Raw genomic sequence first — 25,846 nt, 5'->3', positions numbered from 1 at the left:
AAAATTGTGAAAGTATTATTATCGTACAGTCTGTCGTTTCCACTTCTTATTTTTTGCCTTCATTCTTGACAATTATGGTATGGTGTATCTCTTCATATCTAATTTGCTAGCGGTAATGCTTTCTATGCGTGTGTTCCAGGTTCAATCATCAGTGGGTATATCATATTTGGGATAAAAATCTAATAGTAACCCATATTTCACTTTTTAGCATTAGACTTTGTTTCATATAGCCTCAGTACTGCCTATACAATTAAACTCTATTAAATTAACTCCAGTATTATACAGTAGTTTATTTCCTTTCTTTGAATCAGAATTGATCAATACCTCCTAACAGATAACTCAAACACAGCAGCACGAATGTATTAAATCGGACCGAAATTGAAATTTTACAATTACTCATTTATTATCCAATACATTCTGCTTTGACTGTCATTTTAAAAACAGAATATAATGTTCATTATCTTAACAAATAGAATAAATTATTATACAATATATTTTGTTTCAAATTGATCAAATGCTTTATTACCGTTTCACATCTCCGTGTTTAATTGACACTTTATAACACGAACTTCCTGAACCTTGTAGTGGGAGCTAAGCCACTCACCTTTGCTATGTGTGGTCTTGGGTTGGATCACTAAGCAAGTTAGATTCAAAGTCTGATGTTTCGCATAGTTCGCGTCTCAGTTTAAGTACATTCTGTTTCTTATACAAGTTCATAAGGTCGTAATGCATTACATAAGCATATTTCCAAATCCGTAACTAGGCAGGAGCAACTGGGACAGTGTCCCGGGGTCCTCACCCATAAGGGCGTCGAAAAACCCAGCCAGGCGTACAAAATTTCTACTCTGAGAACTAAAGAAGGAATGATACCTAAGAAATTGAAGAATTTAGTGCTATAATTTAAATAAATTGTCATGGATACTGCAGATCTATCTTTTTGTACGGTAGGAAAAATGTCGCCCCTCGGTGGCGAGGAAATCAGCTTTGGGGGCCCACAGAGTTATTGTTGGTCATCTAAGTAGGGCAAAACAATAATTTGTTTCCTTTTGGAAATATCTTGTTTTACACTTCGTATTAGCCTACTCTTCGCAGTAGTTTATGTGAAGTATAAAAAAGTTTTAAAAATTATTTATTTATTTTTATTTTATTTTATATTATTTTATTTATTTTTTGCTCTGATTAACCACACAGTTTCAATGATGTCACGCAGAGACGTAAGCAGACTACGACACGCTTGACTACAGCAGAGTCGTAAGCAGCACGCTTGACTACAATTCGCGTGGTCCCAAGTTAGATTCCCGTGTGGGTACAGTTGAACGACCGAAGTGGTTCCACTATAATCAATAGCTCCACGTCTGCTTTAGCCACCCTAGCATAACCGTGGGAGGTTAAACTAAAACAAACCAACCCAAAAATCAACACAATGCGTATTACTAACTGTAAGTCCTTGAATAATTGCATATACATTGAAAAAAGCCAAGTCCAGATATAAGAAGAAAACGAGGATAATATGCTTTCTGTTGGGAACATCATGACAGAATTTGAGAAAATATAATACAAATTTATGTAGCGTTGGCAACATTGCTTGTTTATCTAGTTGTATTGCAGAGTATCTAGAAGAATTTCCCCTTCAATATTTTACACAACATGGTACAAAATTATACACTAGCTGATATCCCCATTCTTTGTACGGGGCAGATAAAATATCTATGAAAACAAACAGAACAACGGAAGAACAAGATATCGGCCATTTTCTACTACTGTTACATATTCTGGTAAACACCCCCTGAGACCCCCTGGTTCCCAACCGATGGGGGCTGTATTTGAAAGTCAACGCCTGTGGGGGTATCGCCATTCATCTTAGCGACCGCCAAAACTATGAATTTGACACTAATATCGGTCATTTTGGATTATTTTTACAATTCTCGGTATTCCCCCGGTGACACCCAGCCCAAAGCCGAATGGGATGAATTTGGAAGTTAATGTGAACCGAGTTTCACCATTAACCTCAGCGACGATGAAAACTGAATTCGACACTAATATCAGTCAATACTACTTTTACATATATCGGTAACCACCCCGCAAGTGCCCCTAACAGCACAAGATTTGCTAGGCATGTGCCATTTAGGTGTTCCAGCTACTTTTTAGGTACCCGACACTTGGCACATATAATATTCATGTGCTAAGTATGTACCTCAGGTAGTTACAGTTTTAGGTACTTGTTACATCTAATTGATATTTGCAACTAGGTACCACAAATATAGCATTTATATACCTGGCTCAGTTTCTATGTCGTCATTTGGGACACATATCTGTCATGTTCTAGGTACGTCCTTTAGGTACATACTGTTTCAGATATCCTAACAGCACAAGATGTGCTAGGCATGCGCCATTGAGGTGTTCTAAATTCATCTCCCACATTTGATGCATTTGTTACTTCTTTTTCTAAGCGATTGTGTACTAGAAGCAACAACGCATCAACTTTATTAAATGGCAACTATCACCGATCATTTGAAAGTGAATATGGAAGAATCATGAAATAAAGTAAATAGATACTCGTCTTTTTGTTATAAAATTACATGGCGAGCAAATTTTTTCTGATCCCAAACGGTTATCGTTGAATATACGCGGCTAAAGGAGCACTCTGATTAGCCAAATTCAAAAGACCTCAACAATTTATCCCTTTACATGCGACGTTCTCTTCATCGCCTCTGTGGTCGAGATGGAAGAGCACGCGGCTAGTAATCCAAAGGTTGGTGGTTCGCCTTCTCCACTCTAGGGTACATATTTTTTTACTTGTTTAAACTGTTTTTAGACTCGCCTTAATGTAGGTACATTACGCATATAGGCGATTTAACATATCTTGGGGAGTAATTTTGTGGTTCATTGATGCTTACGTCATGGGGAACATACCTAGAACATAGTCACGTTCCTCAGGTACATGTCAGGCATGTGCCTAGGCACGGACATGGACTGTGACTATCACTTGCCATCCATGTGATTTCTCTCTCAGAGGAACATAAGGCACATACTGGACACATTTCCATGTTCCTGAGAAAACATGATAGTCATATGCCTGCTATGTAATTGTGTTGTTATCCTTCCTCCCCCCCCGGGTCGCACACAATGGTGGCTCAATTTTAATGTCATCGCTAATGGAAGTGTTACTATTGATCTCAGCGACCGCGAAAACTATGGATTTGACACAAATATAGGTCATTTTGGATTATTTTTACATGTCTCGGTAATCCCCGCCAGCAGCCAAATGGGGTGAATTTGGAAGTGACCCCCCCCTGAAACTTTCTGGTTTGAATTTAAAAAAACACTTCGTCTTGATCTGGGGCTTAGATCAAGGTATCCGTGACCAAAATTTGACAACTCTCGGTCCACTCGTCTGGTCCCCAGACCTCACACAGACAGGCGGACAGACAAACACACAAGCTCTATTTTATCTCTCTCTCTCTCTCTCTCTCTCTCTCTATATATATATATATATATATATATATATATATATATATATATATATATATATAGGCGAAAAATGATCACAAGTTTATTTCGGAAGAGGTTTGAGCCTAATAGGCACCCCCTAAATACAGGACTGTACATCAGTCAACCGTTTCCATATTATCTAACACTGCGACGAAATAAATTTTGAGTGAAGGCAATTTTAATTTTTTATCAATATTCGAGACGAGACCGAGACTTTCGAGACTGACTTAAGTCTTGTCTCGATTTATAGAGGCCTGTCTCCGTCTCGTCTCGGTATATAAAAGCCCGTCTCGGTCTCGGTACCGTCCCTAGCTTAAACCCATGAAGCAAACAGACGATAATACTGTTGGGTGCTTCCATGTTTGACCTGCCCTCACCGACGTTCCCAACCACAAAATCACAGGAGAAATCACTCACTTTTCTATGGAAAACAATATATTCTACAATATTATTAGTGTTTAATAAGAAGGATGTTCCGAGATAAACATACCCAATGGGTAGTTTTCATTAAAATAATTAAAATGATATCGGTGAGGTAAATCGTCATGTGTAATGTTCGAGAAATTTTAGAAATATATTAATTTAGAAATCTAGGAATTGATGTCACACGATAACCACGCCACGTATTGAGATGAAACTGATACTGATGTAAACACCGATCGAACTTTTCACTACGATACTACCAAGACTACAGCAGTGTTTAACGAAAAATATAAATAACGTTAATGAGAAATAGCCAAAATTAAAATTCACTCTTAAATTTGAATTTTTGTGTTACTATAATAATGTAGCAGTGTTGGCAATCATATATCCACAAATACTGTATCTATAAAGCAATTGACTACATTATTAATGTTCTTGTTTACCTGAAACCACTGCTCTTTTTTAACGCAAAATTTCATACTTTCTCCATATTCTTGTTTATAGAAATATATATTTTTATTGTGGTGACAGTATCAGAAATACGTAAGTGAATGGAGTATTTTGTAGGCTCGTTGCCCTGATTTGAGCATATTGAAATTTTATGACTTGTCGAAGAGAGTATAGCCGATTTCAAACACACTGTTCTTATTTAATTTTCTTGAAGAAATTGTTTTGTGTATATTTGTCTTCTATGCTGCTGAGATCAGACGAAGATTAAGTTATCAAAGAGCGAGAGAGGAACGAGAGAATTTTATTTCTATGCTACCCTGTCAGGGATTCCCAGCCTCACATATCATGCTCCTAGCCGTTTGTTTGATACTCGTGACGATTTTTGAGTCGTCTTGACAGAAGGTTTAATGAACACAGGAAAATAACATAACAATCTTTTAGAGTTACAGTGAGGAGAATTTTTCCGTTACACTCCTACTCTACTCGCTTTATTGGGGGTCGGGGTAGCTCAATGATAGAGCGTTCACCTCTGGTGCGTGGTATCCCTGGTTCGATCCCAGCTCGCACCAAGTGGGCTTTATGGAGGACAAACACGTGTGCGGCGTGGTTTTTCTCGTGGTTCTCGCGTTTCCTCTCACTTTCTCACTATACCATTTCATTTATTTCTCATCATCATTGTCTCCTTTATCCCACATGGCGTACCACGGGACATAAAACACAAAGATTTCATTTCATTTTTTACTCGCTTTATTTTCCCACATACCTCTATTAGGTAAATGAAATAGATCTTTTAACGTAGGGAGAATACTCACAGAAACAAACAGAATATTCCTACTTTCCTCCGCTATAGCGTTCAACTTTCCGACAGTTGAGCACTCAATATTTTGTTTGGTTATGTTCCATATATAGTGTTAGTAGGTTAATAATACAAACTTCTCTATGTTTGTCAGAAAAAGGAATAATAAACCTAAGATATACAAATCCTATGTCCACAATCTGTAACGTATACGAATAATCCTGCACAGAATTTCAACATGTAAACTCTTTGAGTTTCTCCACAGAAGCTTAAAGCAGTGGTTGAGGAATTAAAGTTAGATGAAAAATAAAACCGAATCACTCCAAGGTATTTGGGATTATCATTTTCAATGACTATTATTGTAACCACATGCTACTACATAATGTTTTGCTTTATAGTTATGAAACTACTTGGTTTGTCATATCCTGAAGCTAATGACTATTCTAATACGTTGAAATTCTCTCTTCTCAATAGAATAACTGAAGTTGATTTATCAAGAACAGACAGTAGGAGATCAGTTACCGCAAAACAGAGTGAAGGATAATATTACCAATTACGAACTACTTTCCAACTACCAATCACGTAGCGACTGCTGTAGTTTGCTTCCCTAAAATATTGATCTCCGATATTAATATGGTAGTAAGAAACTTTTCATTCTTTCAAGTATTGCAATATTCTTGTTATGATGCTTATTAGAATATCAAGTAATTCTTTCGACAAAGTGGCCACTTCAGAATAATTAGGATCAACATTAACAAACCAAAAACCATATTCACAAAGCAATTAAATCTCACTGAAAACAGAGAATTCGAGTTATTATACAATCCAAACTCGTTTCCATTCGCGAATTCTGTCGAAGAATTTCAAGCTTAAAATATATAAAACGATAATTATACTTGTTGTGTAGTATGGTTCGGAAACATGGTCGCTTACTTTGAGGGAAGAACGTAGACTAAAAAATAAAATCCCGAGGTGAATATTCAGACCCAAGAGGGACGGAAATGGAAACTTTATAACAAGAAACTACATAATTTATACAATTTATCAAACGTTATTAGGATCATCAAGTCTAGGAGGGTCAGATGGGCAGGTCATGTAGCCAGAATGGAATAAAGTAGAAACGCTTTCAAAATACTAACTGGAAGTCCAATCAGAAAAACATCATTAGGAAAACCTGTGCACAGATGGAAGGACAATATTAAGATTAATCTCACAGGAATGGGAATGCAAAGTAGAAACTGGATCCAGTTGACTAAGGAGAGAAGTTAATGAAGAGCTTTTGTGAATGTGTTATTGAATCTTTGGGTTTCATATGGCATAGAGTTAGTTAATTATTATGATAATACAGAGTTGCTCCTTACTGTTCTACTGGCTAATGCACCAGTCTCTGGTGAACAAGGTCCCGAGTTCGATTTCCGGTGGAAATACTTCGAATGCACTACATGGTTCAAACCAGATCTACGTTTGATATGAACTACACTTTGCACATATTGTGAACAACCGTCCTTCTACCTTATGACTTTTCAGCTGTTCCAATGACAACAATGACATGCCACATTTGAAAGAAATTCCATCCGTATCCCTCTTTCGGAGAGCCTTTCCATTATCCATACCTTTGGTCATGCCGTGTCGTAGACTGGCAACATTAAACATAAAACAAATCTGAGTTGTTCACGTAGTGATCACTAGCATACAGATATATCTCCAGTCAATAAAATGCGATGTTCATCAAATATCCACGAAGGAGCTTTATTTATTCTTTGTGTTATTCATAATATATGTTTAAAGTTATTAGCTGAGATTTCTAACATTAAAAAGGACATATAGCTATTTTATTGAAGTACCAATTCATGTATAAGAATTATTTTCCTGGATATTTTCTAAAAAATTGCAATGAAATTCTGAAGATTACATTCCCAGATGCACCATTCTAAAATTCCGTTTTATACAGATATTTTGAGGTACACGTAAGGCCCTTAAAATTCAGCGCCATCTGGTAATTGGAGACGACAATTTTTCACCGTACAAATTCCGATATTTTAAAAGAACAATCACTTTATCGAACTTCGAAACGATTGATTATCAATTTTTATGAGAATTATTATCTTTCCCACAAGATGCGATTTACTTAAGTCGTCCCTACATCAGATTTTCAGTTGGTTGGCTGTCAGTGGCAACTGTCAGTGTTAAAACTAGACATCAGTCGGATCTTGCATTTTCATTTGTTGACTAAGAAACGTACAAATGATCACGACTTTGCTTATGATCGATTGATCATAAGTTATATCTTATATTATTCACTATTGAGTTATTAAATCAAAATACGCATGTCCTCCCAATCCACTCTACTATCTGGTAGCCTAATATGTTGCAAACTTGTAACTAAAATTGTGATACTTCGATACATCGATTTGTACGAAATATCAATATCAAGAAATATTATTGATAATTCTTAGATAGTTTAAATTATTACAAAAGATTTATATGTTTTTTTAGTTTAGCGCCCCTTTCAGCAGCGAGACTATATGAGAAGTGGACCTATAGCTTAACATGAAATCCAAACTATATGAATTCCCACTGGGAATCGAACTCATGTCTCCCACGCCAAAATCTACCGTTTAGCCGCGAGGGAGCTCAGCATTGCAAAAGAAATACCCTGACATAATGAGGAGCAGATATAAAGAAAACCATTTTATTTTATTGCAATTTTGAAAGGATGTTTAGTCTTGCTTTCGTTTTAAAAATAAAGAACGCACACTTTCAAAATCAAACAGGTAATTTCCTACCAAATTGTAATTTAGCGTTCTTCTCGATAAGTTCGCTTATTAGAAAGAATTTACAATATCTGGTTTTCTGTAAAAATCAATGTGGAAACGTTGCATCCAAAATCGTCAGAAGACCAACAAATCCCCACTTGAAGGTTGATAATAGACGCATTCATCAAAATAACCGAAGGAATACATAGATTGGACTTCTTACAAAACTCTTGGTTCTTCAACTAACACACTAGTGTATAAAAGAAGATTTTAAGACTCTAAGTAAGTGCTTTCGGCGCGTTTCCTCGAACTCAAAGACAAACATTTCCATAAAAATTATATGAAACTTTTAAGGTAGACTTAAAAGTGTGAATTCTCCAATCATGTTTTCGTGTAGTCTGTACACCTATGAAACGCGAAAAACAACAGAATTCGACATCAAAGCCAGAACTTTAAGATGGAATGCTCTGACCATGTTCTCAACAAGAAGAAAAACTTCAGGATTTCTTCAAGAATCAATGATTCCTTCAAGAGCTTTCCATTGACAGGATCCCAGAAAAGTGGCATCAGTGGTTTCAGAACTTTGTGAGTACATTACTTGGGCTATTATAGTAAATGCAGGAAGCTGTAAGAAACTACAATGATCCTAACTTTTCTGAATTTAGTTTATTAGAATCAATACTTTTACCAATAATCTACATATTGCATAATTATTTGGGTAAATGTGTTAATTCTCTTAGTCCGAACTAATAGGTGAATAACATATTCTCACACAAGTATCGGCTGGTTTTATAAAATTCAACCTTTTGGTTCCTGTTCATTACCCTGAAAACTGGATCAACATAAGGAATTCTTTATTAAGATTTTTCAAAGTGATTTCCCATTTTATTGACAAAAAATAGAGCCATCACTCTGTGCCTGTCCTAGTGTTCTAGACAGCACAAAGAAACACAATATTTACTTATATTCCATACTTTTGTAATGTATACAGCTGTTGACATTTCGATACGCAAATTTTGCCATATGATATTTTAATACTCGATAATTCGATTTCTGATATTTCAGTTTTGTATATTTCGATATTTCATAATTGATCACAATCGATACACAAAATACATCAATATATTGATGTATTTTGATATTCGGTATTTCGACAATTTCAATGTTTACTATATACTTAATCAATGTTTTTCTTTTTTGGATATTTCAATATTCGATGTTTGCTACTATTCTCAATATATTTCTTTTAAAACTAGCTGTAGATCATCACATATTTAGATCAGAAAAATAACTTGTAGATATCTCAGTGAGATCAACCATAAAAATTTGGAATGTCTTAGTTGCTTATTGGTTGGAATTCGAGTTTATCCTCCCTTTCAGCACCGAGATTGTATGAGACTCAGTATAATGCAACGTCGGATTCAAACCACATGAGCTACAATCAGGAATCGAACTTGAGTTTCTCGCATATGCTAACCACATTGCCATGAAGGAGTTCACTTGGAATTTCTTTTCATGTCGAATAGTATAACTATTTTAAACAAGGAACAAACAGAAGCAGTAAAAGAGCGGTACCATTTGAAAATGGGTTAAAAATATGCAAGAATAAGATATATTGTATCAGTCAAAAAAGTAAATGCATAATACGCAATTCTGGAAGTATACAAAAATTTGAGATTCTATTGTAGTAATCGAACTTAGCATGATCTGAAAAGACATTGAGAATCGGTTTGTTACTAACGCTTAAAGCCTTGTGTTGTTATACCAAGAGATTACAACCTTTTAATGATAACATATTTCAGATCTATGTTCGGAATGATAATGAATGTAAACTGTTTTTATCGTATTGATAACGTAACTCACTTTTGCAGATTAGAACATATGGTGCAATGACGAACATGTGTTTCTTTAATACTTTAACACGAACTTTTTGTGTTTGTCTGTGATTCTTTATGGCCTCTTACTGCGTACACAAGGGGCAAGAAGAACTGTAAATCTTCCCTGAAATTCAAATAAATCATTGCTTTATTTATTTACGTTTCAAACTTCTCCAAAAATACCTGTTACGACACTCGGTGATCAGCAAATACAAAAGTATTTGTCTTTTTGATAAAAACTATCCCGTGTATACCGGAATGGTATCATACAAACCAGTCTTGCGGATGGCTATAGATATATATACGCATTTACTTGTACAGTCAACAGTAAAAAACTGCAACATGAGCATGTAAGTTTATTGTGAAACGACGAAGTGTTTTGCTCCAAAATAAGTGTGCAGGGGAGGATACCGAGGTTTCTCCTGTCATGATTCGTGCCACTTAGACGTTATGTTGATTCCCTGCTCTGTAAGGCGTAGTTTCACAATAAACTTACATGTGCTCATATTGCAGTTTTTTCTGCGGACTGTACAGCTTATCTTTAACATCATTTTCCTCTAGTACATTTTCCAGTTATACCAATATTCTAGTAAAGCTTTTTTATTCAGTGTAGTTAAGATACATCAGCAAAAATTATGTGACTGGTGCGCACAAAGAAACGTAAAGTGCATTAATAAATAAAGATTTCAATCATCAACACGAATTATGTAGTTACATAAAAGCAGCTTTACCGAGACGATAATCTAACTGTTGTATTTTCTAATCTAAGTAACAGAGGATTTAAGAGGTAGAATGTGTTAATTCCTTGTTAGTGATTTCTGGTCAAATCTGAAATCAAATTTGCAACGTACTATCTGGCTTTACTCAAATAAATTTATGTATATTATGTGCATCATGTTTTATATACGAGTAAAATCAATGACCAATTGCTCTTCTCAGTTCAGCAGTCTTTCGATTGGTCTGACGCAGATTTCCACTTTCCCCTATCCTGAGCCAGACTTTTAATTTCGATGTGCGTTTTCTTCCCTCCTTCTTTTATTATTTGCTCCGTATATTTGAATCGAACCCTTCCGCCAGCTATTTTCCCCCTCTGTCATTACCTCCATAGCTAATAGGATTATTGATGAGAGATGGAAAATTTTCCACTATATTTTTTCCGAAAATATTTCAATTTTAAAGAAATATCCACCATCAAATATTAACTCCACATTAATTATCCAATAACATAACTAGAATATTTTCAAGTATTATTTTGCATTTGGTACTAAAAAGTTTACGTGGTGTTTCTGTGTGTATAAAATGCAGGAAAAATAAATGCTTCTAAACATGCATTTATTTAAAGAAAAATTCCTGTATGACAGTCCCTTAAAAGGAAGATTATTTTTTGGAAAGAAAATAAATTTTCCATTGGTTTTATTGTGATTTGACTTACCGAGTCAACTATATAATAAAAAAAAATTATAAGAAGCATATACAAAGGTAAAAGTTTATTATATTGTTAATCCATATGTAAGTCAATTTTAATCTTTCAGTTATGGTTATGTAGTAGTTTTAATGTCTTAAACAAGTAACTGGTTTTAAAATAGTGATGCAAACAATTTTATATGTTGTAATTATTCCATGATATTTGAATCAATTTTCTAGTAGTAAAAAGTCTCAGAAAAATACATATATAACCAAAGTAAGAAATATCTTGCTGTTTTGTAAAGTTAGAATAAAATTTCTTATTGTGCATCGCAGCTTTGTACCTTTCTTTTATGCATTTTCTTTTTAAATTGGAAGATTAACTGCTTAAGTCAATCTGAATATTAGTTACAATTTACTTCCTTCTCTGAATGAATAATTATTTTCTGAAAACTTTCACCACTTGTTTTAATGACTTATTTCAGTTAAACATTGAAATTTGAGTAATCAAAAACTTACAGTAAATACTTTATATTAGGCCTAATTGTTTACTGCTACTGTGATGGGACTATGTAGATGTGAAAAAAAGAAGTAATACAATGAGAGAACACTATATTACGTGCATGAAACTGATAAATCGTCGATATTATGACTTTATTTGATCAAAGCTGAAATTTTACGAAAAAGTACATAATTTTTTTGCTAACATACATGCGTGTCTCAGAAATGACGAATTGATAGATTTTTCATTTTATGAAACAATTTTTTTTAATGTCTACTACAAAAACGGACAACTGAAACGACTTTTCATGAATCGAAAAATTTTACTATAATTTTTCCTGTAAAAGTTTGCGTTTCAAATTTTGTTTCGAAAAATTTTTATCACTAAATAATGTAATTCCTCGATGTATCATAATGCGTCTGATCGTTCTATCTTTCCTTTTCAAAATACTATTTAGATTTAATTTTTAACTACTCAGATTCATTAAAAAGTATTATTTTTGCTAGCATGATTTCAGTACAAGAGAAGAAAGTTGAAGATTGTGATCGACCATATTTGTTTACGCGAAGAAGCAGAAGCATAGATGTTCGAGAAGCTTCATCAATACAGGATGTCCGGAATGGGACTGACGATTTTTAAAAGTGTATAGTTTTAATATGCTCAAAGATACAGAAGAAAAGAAACATGCATTTTAAAAGAGAACTCAAAAAGTTTATTTGATCTTACTTACAAGTCATTCTAACTCAGCGTAACTCTACGTGAGCTCCATTTGTAACTCTTACAATATCTACCCTCAACTCAATTTCTCTCCATGTATTTTGTAACATCTGAGGTGTTACTGAAGCAAACGCATTCCTAATACTGTTCTTCAGTTCATCAAGGTTACGCACCTTTTCACCAGAATACACAAGGTCTTTCACATACCCCCATAAGAAGAAGTTCACCGAGGTAGCATCAGGAGAGCATGGAGGTCACCTAATTGATCCATCACGGCCTATCCAACGGCCAGGAAATTTAGTATCAAGGTGCTCCCTCACTTGTAGGCTCCAATGTGGCGGGGTACTATCCAATTGGAATACCACTTGAGGTTGCAAATGTTGTAAAGGGGAATAGCAAAGTGTTGAAGCATGTCTAAGAACCATTTCCTGTTATGGTTTGCCCTATGAAAAAAAAATAATTGAAATCTTTGAGTTTTACGTCCCACAGTTATGCCGGTTAGGCTAAAGGACACGATGATTATGAGAAATGAATGAAATGGTAAAATGAAGAAAGTGGGAGAAAACGAGAGAACCCCGAGAAAACCTACGAACACGGTGTTTGTCCACCACAAAGTCTACACGCCGCGAGCTGGGATCGAACCAGGGACCCCAAGCCTTGAAGGTGAACGTTCTACCACTGAACCACCGCGCCCCCAGCCCTATGAAAAAGAAGGGGTCCATAACTGCATGTGTAAAGCACACCAAACATTCAATTTGGGACTGTCTCTAGAATGTTCTATGTACGCATGCAGATTCTCAGATCCTCATATCCTAACATTGTGTCTGTTAACACAGCCAGACAAGTGAAAAGTTGCCTCATCAGAGAAAACAACGTTCAATAGGAAATTATGGTCATAATCAATCCTTATCCAGAATTTCAGTAGCAAATGCTGCTCTCTATGGATTATCGTTGGGCTTAATTTCTTGCAACAATTGCACCTTATACGCGCGCAAACGTAATCGTTTGTGTACCACATCGTGCACTGTTGACTTTGGAGTTGTCAATTGACTGCTCGATCCGCGAATTGACTTCCTCGGGCTACTGAGAAACACTCTCTTATTGCTTCCACATTTTCTTCTGACATACGCGATTTACCACCGCTGTGTTGTTTCACTGCACTCCCCGTTCATAAAAATGATCCTTCCACGCCTGGATACTGTTGCGTGATGGAGGATCCTTGTGATAAACACGTCAAAAGTTTCGTTGAACTTGAACAACACTTTTTGTCTCTGCAAACCACAACATGCATTGCGCCTTTTCGATTGCCGACGCCATTTCTGTTTATCGGCGATACTAGCGCCGTCACCGGTAGTTGTTTACCATCAAAATTTGCTGAACAAAACTTTTTGAGCTTTCCTTAAATATGAATGCTTTTTTTCTTCTGTATTTCTGACCATATTACAACTATACACTTTTAAAAACCGTCAGTCCCATTCCGGACACTCTGTGTTGTTCGGAAGTTATGTTCCATGTACAAAGGCCATCCGAAAAGTGGTACCCCTTTGCGCCGCATGAAGCGCTGACGACTCAGGGAGCCGCTGGGCAAGGTCAGACCGCGTCAGTGGCTTGTCTGCCTGCTCTGTGCGAGGTTGCGTGACGCTAGCAGTGCCTGTGTTGTGTCTGTCCTCGTTTATAATGATTAAACGAATGGAGAACCCCTAGTTGTGAAGTGAGGGCCGTGATTAAATTTCTTAATGCACGAAACGTTCGACCTTGTGAAATTCATCGCCAATTAAAGGAGGTGTATGGAAACAATGTGATGGACGAGTCGTTTGTTCAGCGCTGGAGTCGCAACTTCAACCTGGGGAGGGGAAGTACACACGACGAGGAGCGTTCAGGGAGACCATCTGTCGTTACAGACAAACTGCTGATGTCAGTAGACGAATGCGTGAGGAACGATCGGCGCGTCACAATTGATGAACTCTGTGAACATTTTCCTAATGTGTCTCGAACAATTGTTCATGAAATTGTCAAAGACCATCTGCATTATTCAAAAATCTGTGCAAGGTGGGTCCCTCGCATGCTCACAGATGAGCACAAAACCAAGCGTATGGCTGCAGCACTGAAGTTTCTGGTACGTTATTCCGATGAGGGAGACTCTTTCCTGAATCGAATCATTACAGGGGACGAAGCATGGGTTTATGCATCACCTGAGAGTAAACGACAGTCTATGGAGTGGCATGACGCTCATTCACCAACCAAACCAAAACATTCAAGACAGTTCCGTCCACCAGGAAACTCATGGCAACCATATTCTGGGATAGACGAGGTGTACTGCTCATTGATTTTATGGCCCGTGGAGACACAATTAATGCTAATGCGTATTGTGAAACATTAAAGAAATTACGGCGGGCAATACAAAATCGACGGCGAGGTCTGTTGTCTACAAGCATCATTCTCCTTCATGACAACGCCAGGCCCCATGCAGCTGCGAAAACACAACAACTTCTGCAGCAATTCAAGTGGGAAACCTTCGACCATCCACCGTATAGCGCGGACTTGGCCCCTTCGGATTTTCATCTCTTTACGAAGCTTAAAGACTTTATGGTAGTAAAAGATTTGACAGCGATGAAGAACTTTAACGATGTGTGACTACATATCTCAATACGCTGGCGGCGGAGGGCTATGATGCTGGAATACAAAAACTCGTCACACGGTATGACAAATGCCTCAATTTGCTTGGTGATTATGTGGAGAAGTAGTGTAAAGTATGCTCATTCCAATAAAAATGCGTATACTTGTTAATATGTACTACGTTGTCTTTATTGCACAAACGGATACCACTTTCCGGATGGCCCTCGTATATTGTTTTCATTAATAAACGAAGATTATTGTTTTTGTTTAAAATAATAATAACTCGAAATCAATTTGTAGAAAATCTTAATACCGTGAAACCAACATTTTTGTTTAGTCCAAAACTGGTTTGATCTCTTACTGAAACCGGTTTTGAAAGAAAATAGAATTGATTTCCAAAATCAGGATTCAGTTTCTCGAAAAATAAAAAATGAAAAACCAGTTTTATTCCCAATATTAGTTTACAAGCAGGCCTACCCAGGCCCGTATTCACGGGGGGGGGCTAGAGGGGGCCGGACCCCCCCTAAACTTTGGCTGGCCCCAATAAAAGTTTCACGATAGGCTTGCAAATGAACTATAATATGGTGATGAAATATAATATGATTGGGTCGGGCCCCCCCTAAATTTTTGGGCTGGCTACGGGCCTGGGCCTACCTTATGCGTCACTTTTATAAGTACGTGTATCACTGTTATGAGTATGTTCGTGAAAATTGGGAATCTATGTCACCGTTGGAAGAAGAAAACAAGAATCGATGCAATCTGCTACTGAACACTGTAGTTTTATATATATAACCGGAGTGTTAACGCGATCTACTGAAAATGTCTCCGCAAGCTAGTTGTAGCTCGGGATCGACGGTTTGGCGATCACTGCATTAGATACTAAGGTATTATTTGTTTTCAATGTCTCAATTTTCATACATGTTTTCTATTAACTACGTGCTCACTTATATCGCTTTAATGTGGCACAAATATTCTCCCTTCCAAAAGCAAAGCTATTCTTACAAATAGTAAAATTTAAAAACTACTGCCCGTAGTAAACAACAACAAAAAAAAAAAAAAACATTGTTTCCAACATATACGGCCTAGTAACTTTCATTATGTATTTTCAGCACAACCAACTTAACTTTCGCTTTATATACATGAATGTCTTTGCTTCTTTGCAAGTACTAGTTTCGAAAGAAAATGAAAGAATAAAAGACTTTTGCGATATTTACGCTAAATCCATTTTGCGTTTAAAAAAAATACTCAAACTTTTATTTTGTTACAAGAATGTTAATAAAAGTTCATGTAAGAAAGGCTATATTGTTTACAACAAACAGTACAAGACAACTGTTAATAGCCGTTTCTTATTGGCTTTTTCATATTCTTATTCTACCCAATTAAATAACTCTTTGCATCTTTTGTAACTCACAGCAGGAGGTAAAAGTGTGGTAAACAAGAAACAAGAGCAACCGTGGCTTTCGTTATAAGAAAAATTTTCACCCAAACAAAAGAACAGTATTCTTCTCGGAATTGATATTGTTTTCTTTTTTTTGGCCTGGAGCCGTATGTAAGATTGTTTTACAACAAAAGATTGCAATAACAATTATTAAAAAGAAATCAATGGCACAATTTGACGATTAATTTTCCACATTATTTCGTTCGAAGTCTTTTCATACTTTTTGCTAAAGTATACACTCAGTGGGATCCTTTGGCAATAAACGAATATTTCGTAGCAATAACATAGCAACAAAATTGTGTTGCCTAGCATTCAAGGATATAGAGAATTAAATAATTGACTGGTCATTGTTTACCTTCTACCGTTACAATTCTTCTGGCATCCTTTTTTTCCGCGCTAAATAATAGTGTACTGGTAACATGAAATATTTCTGACTAGACTCTTTTGAACTTACGTATCTGTTTATTTATTCTGAGAAGCAATATGTTGTTATCTATAAAATCGAAGAACTCTTATGTGATACTACAATTAATTTATAAGAAGAGTTGAGAACTAGACGTTATGTAGTTTCCAAGTGAACTCCAAAGTTACTTTATAAAAAAGAGTTGAAAACTAGAAATAACGTAATTTCCAAGTTAACACCACAGTTAATTCATAAGAAGAGTTGGAAACTAGAAACCATTTTTTATTTTCTAAAAATATCACAGTTAATTTATAAAAAAAGTTTAAACTCTTCAACTAGAAACTCGTATATAACTTTCAAATAACATCATCGTAGCTAATTTATAAGGACTGAAAATCAAATACTATAAAATTTCCAAGTAACACCACAGATAACTACACTGCTCCACAAAACTTAAGCAACCCGAGAGAACGTGGCATAAGCGACGTGTGGGGCCCATTCAACACTGGTTAGTGGCATGCACATACACAGAGACGCGTCAGAGACACATAGGCAAGGCGAGCACACGTTCTATTAAATAAGCAGCATCGTTTCAAGCGCGGTGAACAAATAATGCCATGAGGCGTACACCACAGCGTAGTAGTGTCCGAGGCTCCAAGCATTGTGTTAGTGGTTCTTGTGTGGGGTACACACCTTGCAATGACTGATAGACGACATTTGAGTGACTTTGACCGCGGGGGAATAATTGGGCGGTTGGAATTGGGTCGATCGCAAGTGGAAGTGGCGCAGGAATTCAACGTGAACAAAAGCGTTGTGTCAAGGCTGTGGAGTCGCTTCCAAAATGGAGGTGAAGTTAGTAGACGTCATGGAGGAGGCCGTCCGAAGAAGACGTCGGCCGTCGATGACGGATTTCTCACAATTTCTGCCAAACGTAACCGTCAAGAGTCACGCTCTCAACTGGCCAATGAGTTGTTTCAGGCTACAGAACAACGCGTGAGTCGTGAAACTGTTCGTCGTCGGCTCAACAGAGCAGGACTGTATGCAGGAAAGCCTGTGCTGTGTGCGCCATTGAAAGTGGAGCACAAACGTGCACGTTACACATGGTGTCAGGAACATGTTGCATGGGGGAACACCAGTGGGCGCGTGTCATGTTCTCCGATGAGTCGAGATTCAGTTTGTCGTATGATTCTGGTCGGACTTTAGTGTGGAGAGAGCCAGGAACACGCTATCATTCAAACTTCATTGCTGAACGGCCTTTCTATGGCGGTGGTTCCATTATGGTGTGGGGTGGAATTATGCTAAATGGGAACATGGACCTCCATATTGTGCAACATGGCACTTTAACAGCACAACGGTACCGGGATGAAATTCTGAATGCACATGTGCGCAATTTCCGAGAAGCATTTGGCCCAGACTTCCTGTTCATGGCTGACAATGCCCGCCCACACCGTGCACATCTTGTTTCCGACTATCTGGAGAGCGAAGACATTACGCGTATTGCATAGCCTGCATATTCGCTGGACTTGAATCCCATCAAGCATGTGTTGGATGCTCTTGGACGGCGAATAGCGCAGTACAGTCCACCACCACGCACTCTCCCTGACCTGGGAGCAGCTCTCCTCGAGGAGTGGCAACATCTGCCACAAGACTTGATCAACACTCTGATTTGCAGCATGGAGGCCAGATGTCGTGCCTGTATAGCTGTTCGTGGTGGTCACATACGAGCATGGAGGCCATATTGACTGCCTATGCCCTCGCACAATCCAGCTTCACCTGTTGAGGTATTGTTGTGCTGAACTTTTTGGTCACTCTGTACATCCTAACTGTATTGTTCGTCTTCACTTGTGTTGCATTGTGCATCTAGAACGTCGGTTTGTTCATTATACTTGGTGCAGTGATGGTGTCGTTTTATTTTCTGCCACTTTCTTCGAGTTGCTTAAGTTTTGTGGAGTAGTGTATAAGAACTGTACTCTAAAAACTATGTAATATTCAAGTAACATCATGATTAACTTACAAGAAGAGTTGGAAACGAAATACTGTGATATTTTGAAGTAACACTACAGTCAATTTATAAGAAGAATTGAAAAATACAATATTTCTAAGTAACAAAACAGTTAATTTATAAGAACAGTTGTTAATAAATAAAATTGCGTAATTCCCAGTAATAGTATAACTAATTTATAAAAGGAATTGAAAACTGAAAACTATGTTTATTTCAAGTAACATCAAAATTAATCAATAAGAAAGTTGGAATTAATTTCCGTTACTTCTAAGTAGTAACACAATTAATTAAAAAAATTAAAAACTATGAAATTTCCGGGTTTTTGTCAAAGCTTATGATTGCAGTGATTAACATTATGATGACAATTTAAATTCAATGTCACATAAGCAGGATGCCTGGATAATTTTCTAGGCAAAAGTATGGATGATCCCTTTCTTTATAATATAATTATTATTTCATCTCGAAGCGCGAAGGAAACTTATTAGAAAAATTAAATTTTAACTTACCAAATGACTGCTGAAGGACTCTTTATATATTAGCTAGTCCTTAAATTCCTAAGTGTATATTTATCCATTTTACACCCAATATCGTAGATCTGTCTGTGTGTACACTCCGCATCAAAAAATTGCGACAGCTAACGCCGTGCAGCTAGGCCACCCAATATACACCTTCTTATCCTATAATCGTATCTAGTAAAGAGACCCCTTCTCTCTCCTCCTTTCTTCTCTCCCATACCAAAATTAGCTAACAACATGAATGCAATTTTAATTTCAAACTACACATGTATTAGTATCGATAAAATGAAATATCAAAACCGAGACGAAACAAGATTCATAAGTTAATTTAGGGAGAAACTGAAACACACCAATGAAAAATTGAAACCAATGGGTGTCTATACACAGAGGTTCAGAAATAAGGCGGAGAGAGATAAGGCGAGAGAAGAAGAAAAAGAAAAGGGAGAACAGATAAAAATGTGGAATTTTAAACTTAGTAAGAACATTATAAAGTTCCGTTACCAGAAATCCAACAATAATATAGAAATAACATTTGCTTTTATATATTTTTTCAGGACTATTCGAATATATAGAGGATGCTTGAAACATTCATTAAGTCACTTTCAAAAAGGATAGCATACTCAATTTCCAGTAGTGGGGGCCGCGGTGGCTCAGTGGTAGAGCGTTCACCTCTGGTGCTAGGGGTCTCGGGTTCAAACCCTGCTCCCGCCAAGTGAACTTTGTGGTGGACAAACACCGTGTGCGTGGGTTTTCTCGGGGTTCTCCCGTTTCCTCCCACTTTCTTCATTCCACCATTTCATTCATTACTCATTATCACCGTCTCCTTTAGCCTAACCGGCATAACCGTGGGACGTAAAACTCAAAATTTCATTTCATTTCATTCAATTTCCAGTAGAACTGTAGATCTCACAGACACATCTAAGATAATGTTAACAGTTTAACATATGCTTTGTTTTCGCGTGGTTCGGTTGTAAATTCGGTAGTACTCATTGGACGTACTGATGCAAACTACATTCTAATAAACCCAGTAGGTAGCGTAGGTCATATCTTTCATTTCAGACTACTAATGCAAAGAGAACAAAAAAAGAAGAAAGAAACGAAAAGAAAAAAGTAGAAAGAAAGAAAGATAAAATTGAAAGAGTGCTATTTTACTGGAAATTTTTATCAGAAATATCCTATATTAAAAGTCCAAACCGTATCATAATGAAAATTTACAAATGTTCAAATGGAAAATTGGGTGTTCCTTATAGATATAGCAGACTTTGCATGTTTCAAATTTCAACGTCAATAAACCACATTGAATTATAAGAGAAACAAATTTGTGTCGAACTAGTATAAATAAAATTTTGTTTTTAAATAACCAAAGAGGTTACCATTTTGTAGTCTTTTCCGAAGATTTATCTGTTTCGAACATCCAGCATCACTTTCATCTCTTGCCAATGTAACGTTGTAATTTGCACAGATAGAATGAACACGCTAGAGCTCAAATGGATCATAGTGTCAGTCGGATGATGTCGGCTAACTTATGGACCACCACTGGGTCAAGGATTCAAACCCGTAGTGACCTGGTAATTAGACTGAGACTCGGTAATCCAGATGATAAAAAGGACATTTTGCTTATTCCGTAGCGTTTAAACAGTATTCTTTCAGAGATGATCAGGACAGGAGATGTAATCCCCAGAGCACGAAAAACTCGACGCTGAAGTTGCCAGCTAATTACATTCTCCAGACCAGGTCTATCGGTCTCTTGCTCCCTTTTAACTTTGGAACACGCACATGAAGTGCGTGTGTACGGAGAGAGAAGGAGGAGAAGTGAAAGATACAACGACAGGATAGGGAAACGTCAAGAAAGAGAGAGAGAGAGAGAGAGAGGGACAAATATAAATATGAAACACTTATCATTGCAGTGTATGATGAATAACGCACACACTGTTTATTCGAATTCTCGCCAATGATTCGAATTCTCGCTCAGACTATTTTTTCACATAAATACCACGTACATTGAGACATTTGTCATACCGGTCTTTAAGCTTCAAAAATCCTTCCAGGAAAAATTCAGGGCTGTGCATACGGAAGACGCATCAAACAGTTCCTGTGACTTCAGCATTGCTTCTAAGCTCCTGCCGCCGAAAGTCTTCTTCAAAGCCTGTAGTGGACATGCAGAACCTTCCAGGTCTAAGTGTGTCAAGCACTTGCTGCCGCCCCTCACTGAATTGATGACACTATATCCACACCATTCGTTTCGACATCACATTAGGCCCATAGACTTCCTTGAGTTGGTTATGGATTTCTGCTCCCGACACGCCACGTGCCCATTCATAGCAGATAATCGCTCGCACTTCTTCCTTTGACCACGACGTCGAAACCCACCTTCTCTTAAGGCTGTGCCCAACACTCGAAATGCGTTGGCATTCCCCTATATAATAACATGGCATATTTCTTTCCAAAATATTATGAAAACTATTTATTTTATACATTTTAAAATTCGTCCAAATATTTGTTAGTATTAATATTGCATGTTCACTTTTACTTTTTCTTGTTAGGGTAATGTTAAAGCGCGCTAAATAAAAATTAATTTTCTTCCATTTAAAAGCTGTTTAATTTATGGTCTATATGTTGCAACAACGCAGAACAGCAGATAGGAGGCTAAGCAGGTAGTCTGTTTCATTCTCTGCCCCCCACTAGGTCACGTGCGTTAACTTTGGGTTGCCTCCGCAGACGAAGATGCCAATGGAATACAGATTGACAGCAGATAAGAGCAAAGTCAATTTGCTCTCTCTTCATAGATCATAAAAATTTCATTGATTCTGCGTAAGCATCTCGGCGAATCGTTACCTGTAGAGGCATATTGGAAGTAACTACATACGAAAGTTTCAGAAAAGCTCTCTGTGTTGCTTTCTGGTGAGGAAAGTGTTCATCTTATAAAAATAGTTTTGAACTGTATAGTGAACTGAATAGCAAACTCGCTTCAACTCGCCGGGAATTCAACTCGGGTCTCCTGCAACAAGACGCATACCCTATCCACATAGCCCCGAGGGGCTCTATGGAGCTTGAAATCGGAAGAGTGAAATTGTTTTACCATTTCCTGTTTCAGTAGAGAGATACAGGTGAAGATGGTATTTTTCTTCAGATGCTCAATCGATTTTCGAAAACTGTCGTTATCTACTACCAATTTAGTTTTATGGCGATGAATATTAAAACCGAAAACGGTTGATTTCTTCCACTTCTGGTTTGAATGCAAGGTTAACGGAAGAAAGATAACCTATTCTTGAGACGCTGTATGAATTCCCGAAAATTACTCGATATCTCTGACAGCTCACCTGTGGGCTGGCCGGTTCGATCCCAGCTCGCGCCAAGTGGGCTTTGTGGTGGACAAACACCATGTGTATGAATTTTCTCGGGGATTTTCTGTTTGCTCAAACTTTCTTCATTGCACCATTTCATTTATTCTGATCATTACCGTGTTCTTTAGCCTAGCTGACATAACTGTGGGACGTAAAACTCAAAGATTTAATTTCATTTCTAAATAATAACCTAATGTATTCTACAGTGCTCTATTCCCCAATAATAACGTAAAGATTAATTATATGCTTGCAGATTGATATGCCATAACATTGATTATTCATGCAAAGAAATATACCAACATCTACCAGATATATATTTCGTTCAAATAGTGTTCTCTCGTCTACTAAATTTAATAGGTCTTGTCTTGTCTCGATCCTCGAAGGTTTCTTTCGCTCTTGTCTCGAAATTGTATTCTTCCGTTTTGTTAATTTATGTTTTAAAAAATCATGCCCTAATTGTTTTTCTTAATTTCAACTGGAAGTTATCACAACCGTTCTGCGTCACGATTGGTCCACAAATAGTGTGATATAACAACATTTAAACCATACTTATTATTGGAGTAAACTGTGTAATGACTTGTATATTTTAAACGTAGATAAATGCTCTTCATTGTTTTCGTACCATTATTTTATGCAGTTTTTTACATATGAATCATGTGATACTAAAATAGTGTTTGAGATCCAAGACTTAGGTGAATTAGTGTTGCCTACAGGATTCCAGGAATTTCTCGTCTCGAAAACGAGACGATAATTGTTGTGTTTCTTGCCTCGTCTCGAATTTAAAAAGGTAAAAAGATACAATATACAGTTTTTGTTTTCCTGCGCCACAGTGAAATATTTTCCAGTATAAACTGCCAATGCACTTGTAGAGATTTTAGTTTCAAATGCAAATCAACAAGTATCTATGACATTTTCATTCAAGAGGTCAACCCTTTGAAAGTTGTTCGACAATACGACTACAGTTATTAAGATCTTACGTGTTTTTATTTCTGTGCTAATTCGGGTTTGAACTTCATATATAGTATTGCTGCTTATAATATCGATTCAAATATTATCAAAACCGGTGGAAAAATTTAGGATCTTGTTTCGTGGTGGTGGTGGGGGCTTGAGAATCAGTAAGATGCATATGTGTTGTGCTGTAATGCGAAAAATAATAATGAAATTATTTCGGGGGGTCTTCGAGTTCAATAGCCCCCCTAAATATGCCACTGATCAGCAGTGGCGAAGGGTGGTAAGAGCCCCTGAGGCCCGGCCTACCCATTTACTTTCAGAAATTATAATTTATAATTAACTCATTTTCTTTGCACAGAATGCATGATATTTTCTAAGTAGAAAAAATGTTCGATAAAGAAATCGTGGTTGGCACCACTGCTGGGAGGCTCACCGAACAGTGTCTCAGGCGACAGTAGAACTACCGCCAAGCTACTCAGATAATCCCGCGAGAGAACGTGTTGGAAATGACGTTTTCTTCACCAGCGTATAACCTGCGAAAGAGACCGGCCTCAGCGCTTATCGACTTTCGTTTCTACCTACTAGTTTCTCTCGAGACCTTCGATTTCGATTCGATATATCAAACAAATAAAGAGTAAAATAACGGGGCTCCATTCCGTTTCCCACTTTGCTTAATTTTGCGTATTCTAACGCAACGCAAAAACTGGAACAAGGAATTCTAAAGGCGCTACGCCTATTAACGCAAACTAATGCCCCTTTATTCCCTTGCGTTGGCGCAAACCTGTACGAAATCAGACTCGTTGAGTTCATTAAAAAGAGTGTATGTTTTTGAGATATTGTGAGTGATTTTTTCTTATATTTGCAAAAGTGAATGAGAGAAAATGTCAGTAAGTGGAGAATATGAATATACGTAATATAATTCCTATTAAAGAACCTTCTATGTCAGTGGTCTTTTGAAAATTAATTTGTTATTAAGGAACGAAGACTAACGCCTGTGTTGAAAATAGAACAAACAGAGGGCAAGAGAGTTCTGCATGCGATGGTACAAATATATATATTTGTAGTTGTTGAAATAATGAGCAGCGTGTAAAAATATTTAAGTCTGATTCTGTTTTTAAAGGGGAATTAAGTGACACACAAAATACAGGTATCTTGATTCAATGCTTGTCTTGTGTTTTGAACAATATAATTAAAGACAAAATTTTACAAGCAGAGTTTGTTTCAGTACATGTAGACTAAACAACATATGTTTCTTGTGAAGCGCAGATAATGTGATAGTCCATCTTCCCGACCCGATCACGCCAATTAAAACAATTAAATTGCATTATGGCGAATTAAGATCATCTATGAGTCAGATACGTCAATTTCATTATGAAAATTGAGATCGGGATCGAATAAGTGCTATCGATGAGCTACAATTGCATTAAATTTATGTGAATTCGTCTTCTTATATTTCTGTAGTAAAATATTTATGTCTAATCTGTTTCATTATTATTATTATTATTATTATTATTATTATTATTATTATTATTATTATTATTATTATTATTATTATTATTATTATCGTTATTATTATTAGTAATAGTAGTAGAACATTGGGCCTACCCTCTTGAAACTATCACCCTTCGCCACTGCTGATCAGAATATATTTGTTATAATTATTAGTGCATAAATGTATATTAACCTTCATAATATTACTAAATAGTTATGTTCATTGCATTGTTCACATAGAACAATATTATGGTGATGGGGCAAACTTTTTAGCGCTGTATCTCAGTTACATGAGTTACACGTTATTCGCCTATATAAAAAACTATAATCTTCGTTTCTGAATTAACAGATTTCACATGTAAATCGCCCCCCCCCCCAAAAAAAAAAGTGGCACTCCATTCTTGTTCTGCACTTTTATCTAATTAAATTATATGATGAGCGAACTGTGAAGATATCTCTTCGACGCAAGTGTTATATTAATAAGTGGGGAACTAATTGCTTAAATATCTTTCCTTTCCTCTTTGAAAAATTAATAAAATCACTTATTATGTTCTGCCTTGTCATTTATTTATTATAAATATTATTATTTTCCAAGTGTATAGTGAATATTTTATGGGGTAACTGGGAAAGGATATGACAAAGTTTGTCCTCTAAAAGTTGCATGACATT

Source organism: Thermobia domestica, chromosome 4 (genome assembly GCF_964235325.1).
Source record: "Thermobia domestica chromosome 4, izTheDome1.hap1.1, whole genome shotgun sequence".
In the NCBI taxonomy this organism is placed as follows: Eukaryota; Metazoa; Arthropoda; class Insecta; order Zygentoma; family Lepismatidae; genus Thermobia; species Thermobia domestica.
Note: the sequence above shows the minus strand (reverse complement) of the source record.